The sequence below is a fragment of the Carassius carassius genome, chromosome 21 (assembly GCF_963082965.1).
Source record: "Carassius carassius chromosome 21, fCarCar2.1, whole genome shotgun sequence".
NCBI classification, from domain to species: domain Eukaryota; kingdom Metazoa; phylum Chordata; class Actinopteri; order Cypriniformes; family Cyprinidae; genus Carassius; species Carassius carassius.
In genome coordinates, this window is record NC_081775.1 from 13,941,235 (window position 1) to 13,949,572 (window position 8,338).

The window sequence follows — 8,338 nt, forward strand, 5'->3', positions numbered from 1 at the left end:
CTGGTTTCTGCACCAAAGTTCTAAAATTCTGTCTGTTAAGATAGAACAAAGTTTAAAAGCTTATTTGAATGTTACGAAATATTTATAAATCCGTCTTAAATACTCAAGGAAAGTGCTTTGTCGTCGTGTACATAATAGAAAAACTGATATAACCTTAATTAATGACTTAATTGGCCAACAGTAACCAGAAAAAGACATTTTACACGGTATTTCCATATTTTATAACATAATAAACAATTTCACAACTACCTTGAGCAATCAAATAACTAAATATATATGTATAAAGTCGATGAAAACTTAAAAATCGACGACCAACTCTTACCCTTACCTCGACAAGCGCCAAATGACATTCAATTAACTCCAATCTGGCCGTTACCCCGATTTCTTCTGTATCCCTCCGCTGCTGAATATATTTATCATCTAATTTGGTTCATATTTTTCAGAATAATTAATTCCTAACCGTCTTTTCATGTCGTAATTACTTATTTTGATCGAAACGCTTGTTGAAATTGAATCGGAAAAGGTTGTTGAGAATAACTATTTTATTTGGAAGGATACGAATCTACCTGTTACGGGGTCATCTGGTCCTGTTGACGCATTCTATTGTAACGATAGACGTTCACCACCAGATGGCGCTCAAATACACAAAACACGACTGATCGCTACCAGTCAACACACAGGGGAAAGACGTTTGAAGTTAATAACAATATATGTTGCTCACCAATAATATTTTAATTTCTGAGATGTCCTTAAATATATTGGGGTGGTCCAGTAACGAAACTTTCTGATTCAGGTTTACTATTAGAAGTGGAAAACATTAATTGATTAAGACGAACTATTGACAGACCAATAAGCACTGTTAATGGTCATTGATTGTACTACAGCTATAATATTCAGGTGCTGCACCCAACAGATTTCAGTAGATAGGCCTACAAAATGTTCCTTTTGGTGAGAAATACGTTTTACTCCCTAGAATAACAATTTGCAATACTACTTTCATATAAATCATTTACTGTAAATTAAGGGAGGCTTAAGATATGTCACAATGTATATAATGTGAGACCTTCTTTTAGTTGAATATGCTGCTGTCTGTTTTTTATCAAGAAGGTTATATCTGGGCAAACAAGATGTAAGCAGCTTTTCATGCTCCTGCAGTGCTAATGTCCGTGTGCATCATCCATCATTTATTTGTTTTGATATAATCATGATCAGAAAAAGATCCCTAATGTACAAAAATAGGCTTTGACACAAATACTGAATGGTTATTTTTCCTAATTTCTGCCATCTTCAAAAAACGTCCCAGCATGTACTGTATTAGAACAGATCTGCCATTTATCAAGCCACACATCTTGTTTTGCTCTTATTTACTTGAGGCTGCTTTGTGAGATATAAGACTCATGATTAATAAATGTAGGTGACATAACTGCACATTTGGACCTGAATAATGTTTTTGGATGTAAAAATGTGTTCCATGACAGTGTTTCTAACTGTATATGCTCTCTCGCTTAGTTTTTTTATTTGATTTTTAAGGTGAAGGCCCATTCACACCAAGGACGATAACTACAGTATAATGACACAGAAGAAGCACAACATTGTTGGAATCACTTTCAGAATGATTTTTTATTTTATTTTTTTCAGCTAATGAATGATAAAAACACTGACAGCCGATCAGAATCAACACGACTTCAAAGACCTTGAGCATTTAAAGCTGTAGATGACAAAACAACAGCACACTTATAATAAAAAGAATGATGTCTTACACTGCTGTGGACACAAATATACAGTACAGACCAAAAGTTTGGACACACCTTCTCATTCAAAGAGTTTTCTTTATTTTCATGACTATGAAAATTGTAGAGTCACACTGAAGGCATCAAAACTATGAATTAACACATGTGGAATTATAGACATAACAAAAAAGTGTGAAACAACTGAAAATATGTCATATTGTAGGTTCTTCAAAGTAGCCACCTTTTGCTTTGATTACTGCTTTGCACACTCTTGGCATTCTCTTGATGAGCTTCAAGAGGTAGTCACCTGAAATGGTCTTCCAACAGTCTTGAAGGAGTTCCCCGAGAGATGCTTAGCACTTGTTGGCCCTTTTGCCTTCTGTCTGCGGTCCAGCTCACCCCTAAACCATCTCGATTGGGTTCAGATCCGGTGACTGTGGAGGCCAGGTCATCTGGCGCAGCACCCCATCACTCTCCTTCTTGGTCAAATAGCCCTTGATGCCTTCAGTGTGACGCTACAATTTTCATAGTCATGAAAATAAAAAAAACTCTTTGAATGAGAAGGTGTGTCCAAACTTTTGGTCTGTACTGTATTTCGTTCTTGGTGTGAACAGGACTTCAGAGTCTATCCCAGCATTCCTAACATTAGGAATTCCTAAGTATAATCAATGGGGAATGATATTGTTTTTAATTTTGTTGCTTATACGGGTTTTATAGCAATGGAATTTCTAAACAAAAGAAACCAACCAAGAAACCACCAAATATAAGAGAATTCAATAAAACTACTTGAATGAAGTTTGACTTTCACCTGATAAATACATTTGCATGCTCAAGTGCTTTACTGAATCTCAACTTCTGCTTTCTTTTTCAGAATGGTGTCCATCTGTAGCCCTCCATTTACCATATTGGGCTTTTCTCTTTTTTGCCTCTCTCAGACTTTGATGAAAGATTAATGATTCAAATGTTAAGGATTCCGCAGCATAGCCCCTCTCTCTCTCTCTCTCTCTCTCTCTCTCTCTCTCTCTCTCTCTCTCTCTCTCATAGCCTCACCCTCCTCTATCAGTTCCAGACTCACACCCTCATCTTTTTGACTGGGAGCTTGGCACCTTGAAGGGCATTTTGGAGGCAGCTCTACGGTTGACTTTCATGTCAAGATCTAAGAATGATTAGCAATTCAATCCGGTGGGATTCAGTCAGATAGCAAAATTTCCCATCACTATTTACATACAACAAGAAGATAGATTAATATCACATACACAAACACCCACGTTGGATGACGTTATTTCCTTTAATGAAGGCTTTTCTCAAATTCTTTCTTTGGTGATGGTGCAAAGCGCACAAAAGTTGGCAAAACAAGTTGTATAAAACAGTTTTATGCAAATATGCATGAAAAAAAGACAGCTTTGATCTCTTGTAATGATTTCTCTTTCATTTGATTTGAGAGAGAAGACCGCTGACATATGGTCGTTGGCTTCAAGTGGCTTTTTATCCTAAATAAAAGTATCCTGATGGCCCAAGATTAATGCATCTATAACCTGAAACAGAAGAAGAGATATTAAAAACATAATAAGGGAACAATCATTTATTACAAATTAATATATACACATAGATGTAGAAAAGTGTGTAAAAATGGTCACAATACTTTGATTTAATAATGTAGCAGACATAGTGCACTATATATATCTCGCCTTAAAATGTTCAAAACACAGCAAAGGCAAGAACTTAAAGAGAAGTAGAAATAAAAGAGCTAAGAAGAAAAGCACAGAAGAGAGTGTTGCTAGCAGCGGTAGGTGTAGAGTAAAGATGCCCCCTGCCTGGTGGGCTGATGAATGCCCCCCAGGCCCCAAACCTGTCCAAGAGTAAGATAGAGGAAGACACAGAAATGTTGGTTTGAAGTTGTCCTACCAAAGTGCAAATGAAGCCAGGTGATTTATCTAAAGCTATGACTATGTCAGTTATGGAAATTAGTGAACACCTTGCCTGAAACACTGTGGCAGATATCACATATGCACAGTTAATATCACCAAAAATTCATACCATCTTCAGTAAGTCATATATACCCTGAAAATAATATACTAACATTTATTTGAAACACATTTATTTAATGCTAAGTATACTACAAATACATTTACATATTAATATGTTTAATACAAATTCCCTGCAAAACTGGTATACTTAAAATCTGCTAACTAAATTTGTACTTAGTTCACTTTAATTGTGCAGGTGTAAAGCCAAATTCCAACTAAAGATATGCTGAAGTATATTTGATTGTGTAAAAGTGGAACTATTGCAAGTACACTTCAGGTACACTTTACATTTTTTACATTTAAAGACTAAAAATATATATTGTGCACAAGAAAAACTTCAAATAAAGTTTAATTATAATTTTAAGAAATCTCTTAGTATTAAGTCTCGATTGAAATGTCAGTATATGTTAACAGATTTTAACTATATAATGTGTTAATTTAAATATATACATTTTTTACTTGTTACAGTACTGTGCAAAAGTCTTAGGCCACTTGTATTTTCACCAACAAAAAATGGTTTTAAATCAGTTATTTCTATGTTTTGCTGTAGTGTGTCAGTAGGAAATATCGGTTTACATTTCCAAACATAATTTTTGCCATTAAATGTAATAATCCAGTGAGATATTTGTTTGCACAAAGAGTCTGACAACAGCCAGTGCTCCACACAGAGATCTGTTCTGATCATCATCAGTCTGTCTGGAATAACATGAAGAAACAGAACAAACTGAGACAGAATAAATCCAGAAGAACTGTGGCAATGTCTCCAAAATGCAGACAGCAAGACAGCAAGAGATTGGTTAACATATACATATAGATATTATTGGTAATCATTTAATGGAAATAAGGTCACATTTTAGTCTGATGTAAGCTTATGGTATCTGATACTGATACAAGTTTATGATAAAATCCAGATGTTTGATCATTAGTTGACTGTGATGTATATCTCTATATTATATGTAGTCAGAGGTTACCTAGAAAATATTTTATTTTTTAAAGTGACATAGTATAAAATCTGCACGGGTACGGAGGCTATACATGCAGACTGAAAACACACATCTGCTGCAATTTGTTTCATAAATAATACCACCACAATTTCAAGTGAGTTCATCATCCTTTCTCCTTTCCTAATCCATATTAAGCCACAGTGTGATCAAATGCTCCATTGCTCAAATAAGCAAAACATAAAAAAAAAAAAGAGGGAAAAAATCCATGGAAAAGGGGCAGAGTTTGGAAGATAAGCAAAATGCTCCTTCCTTTAATCTATGAAAAAATTCTAAATTACTGCATTATCTTCATGCTGAACAGCAATGACCAACATGAAGGGGCTTCTTTGAACTAATAAGTGGAAACAAATGGCCTTTGAGATAAAAATCCTCCTAGAAGCTGATGACTACAATGGACACTCTTAATATGTCCAAGTTCAGTTAATTCACCATACACTCGGTTAAATTAAATGACTCTGCTTTGATGGATATTAGCGTGACCTTTAAAGCTAATTTTCTTCTAAAGGTTACTTGTAATGTTACAGTAATTGTAAGGCACCATGTACAAAGAAATACATTGATTTCAATACATCACACTACATCTACTGTATGTACTACAAAGAAAAGAATTCATTGTGCACAATATATTTTAAAGTCTAGCTTGCAAAATCAGAATTAAGACCACGATATATAATTTACAACATTATTTTGTTTTATTTTTGTTGCACAAGTTTTGTATCACGACTGACTTTGGATGTTAAACTTTATGTCAATTGAGGAATACAGTGAAGTAAGTCAGTTGCAAAAATAACTTTCCATGCCTTTTGATAAATACCATTATACTGAATCACATAGCTTTTTGATTAATAAATCCAATCACAGAAGGTACAAAAGATCGTTTATAAATATTTGTCTGTGCTTTGGGCATTAAAAATCGGGATGATTACTGACTTATATTCAGCTGGTCATGGGGTTTCAACATGGCTGCCACCATGAGGACACAATTTCCATGTTTTGTTAGACTACTGATATGAAAGATGATGATCTCATAAAAAAAAAAAAAAAAAAAAAAAAAAAAAAAATTATATATATATATATATATATATATATATATATATATACATTACTTGGAAGCTATTAGTCTAGGAATTATTTTTAGCTGTTGCTACCATGTTAGCTAGTATGGTTGCAATACTAACATCCTGAATGGGGATGAGACTGATAAGTTATGAAAGATTTTGACTATCACTGCACATTCAGGGTGTCAGTCTGGGGTGCGTTACCCGTACAACAATGTAACTCGCTGATTAACCACCATAGTACAATGCATTGTTGTTGAAACGAACTAGCTAATTACGACTGTTTCCCGAACAAGGTAGCATCTTCGTCGTTTGAACCACATTAGTTCAACAACATAGGGCCATTGTTCATACCGTAACGTCACATGCACTTGGTGGAGGAATAACTTCTGTTATTTAACTGATTAAATGTTTTGTTCCTTGTCAATTTGCTTTATTTGATGTTTGATTCATTTGACGTCATATTTTGGGGTTCCTTTAGGTATTTGTGCACATGCACACTCAAAAATCTCACAAAAATGCTGCTTTTAGTTGACGCTCAAACATACATAGATTAAAATGTATTTATATTAAGATAGAATGTAATATATAGATTGCACTGTATGTTAGCTTGCTTATTTTGCCCAAGAGCATATTTTTAAGCCCATATCCCTTGCTAACAAGAATCTATGCTTAAGTGGGGAAGTCGTGGCTTAGCGGTTATAGAGTATGACTCCTCACCCAGGTTGTAGGCTTGAGTCTCAGGCTGGCAATACCATGACTGAGGTGCCCTTGAGCAAGGCACTGAACCCCCAACCGCTCCCTGGGTGCCGCAGCATAAATGGCTGCTCACTGCTCTGGGTGTGTGTGCACTTTGGATGGGTTAAATGCACGAATTCTGAGTTCATGTCACTTTTTAACCACAGATCATGAGCTGTAGTTCCTATCACGCAAGTTTGCGACACTGTTTGCAAATGTTCGTTTGAACTATGGTTTCGGGAAACACAGAATCGTTTAACTATGTGGGTAACGACAGAACTTGCAACCATAGTTGGCTAATGATGCTTTTGGGAAACGCACCCCTGATTATCAACACTCTATATAAAGTGAAGAAGGGTAAGGGGGGAAGAGAAACAAGCTGCACTCGCTGACGAAGCCACAGTAATCTGTTCTGTGTTATAGCAGCTTCAGACAGCGTCACTTTAGATGTTGTTCTATCTGAGAATATATTTCAGTTAATGAAAATGTCCTGCTGGCTTTTACCACTGGGGGGTGGATTTGCTATGTTAGTAGCACTCACAGATAAGGCAATTATCAGTCATTATGCTCTACCCACTGAAACGTTTTTAATCATATGCATAAACAAAAGGCAGGCCTTCTTGCCCAAGTGCACGTTTTCCTCAACTGTAGATAGATGTGTTTTTCTTGGCACATGGTACTTCCTTTATACTTGATAAAACATATCAAGGCCGGACAGCACAGTGCCCTTGACTGCTCTGGGTCTGTGGGCATGTAAGGGGGATGTGTTGAGAATGGGGGAGCGTAAGATAAAGACCAGTGAAGGTCACCCTGTAATAGGGTGTTCATGAAGGTGCCCTATTTAGGCTGAGATGAGATCAGATTTGCCATTATTTAACAATAGCTGCTGTTGAAAAACAGGGTGGCTCTGTGTCAGGGAAAAAATGATTGCCAAAAGGAGAAAATAAACAAACCTTTTATATAAAGGTACTTGTCCTTAAATAGCAAACAGAGTCTGAGGATTTAATTATTATTAATTATATTTAAAATATTATATATACACTATATATTGATGATTCAAAGTTTTGGATAATGTTTTTATTTTTTAAGTCTTATGTTTAAAAAACACACACATATATGTGTGTGTGTTTGTGTGTGTCCAAAAATATAGTTAAAATGGTATTATTGTGAAATGGTATTATTTAAAACAACTTTTCCATTTTCTAATAAGCTAAATGGCGATCAAGAAATGTTTCTTGTTTCTTATTCTCAGTGTTGACAACAGTTGTGCTGCTTAATATTTTTGTGGAAATAAATTACATTACATACATTTGTTTCAGGATTCTTTGATAAACAGATATTTATTTGTTTAATTTGTTTTTACAGTATTTACATCACTTTTTAGGCCCAATCCCAATTCTATTTTATACCCCTTCCCCTTCCTCTCCGCCTAGAAAATATTCCCCTAAGGATTGGGACACCACTACTATGCCATCACACGTCATCATTCGTCGTCTAGCTCTTACAATACACACATATACTGGTGTGCTGGTGTGCATTAGAGCCTTTAATTATCGTTCTGTATTAATGAGCTGCTTACTGACACACACACACACACATCTGAAATCGCGCAGCTCACACATCCAGGAGAAAATAAACTTGTTAACGCTGCCCCAATACTTTTATTAAATACAGTTTAAATACTGAATTGCTACATTATATTTTCCAGCGACGAGAGGATACAATCGCTGTTTTTAAGTAAACTCACTCTAAAAAGATAAACGCATTGACGCGAATACACG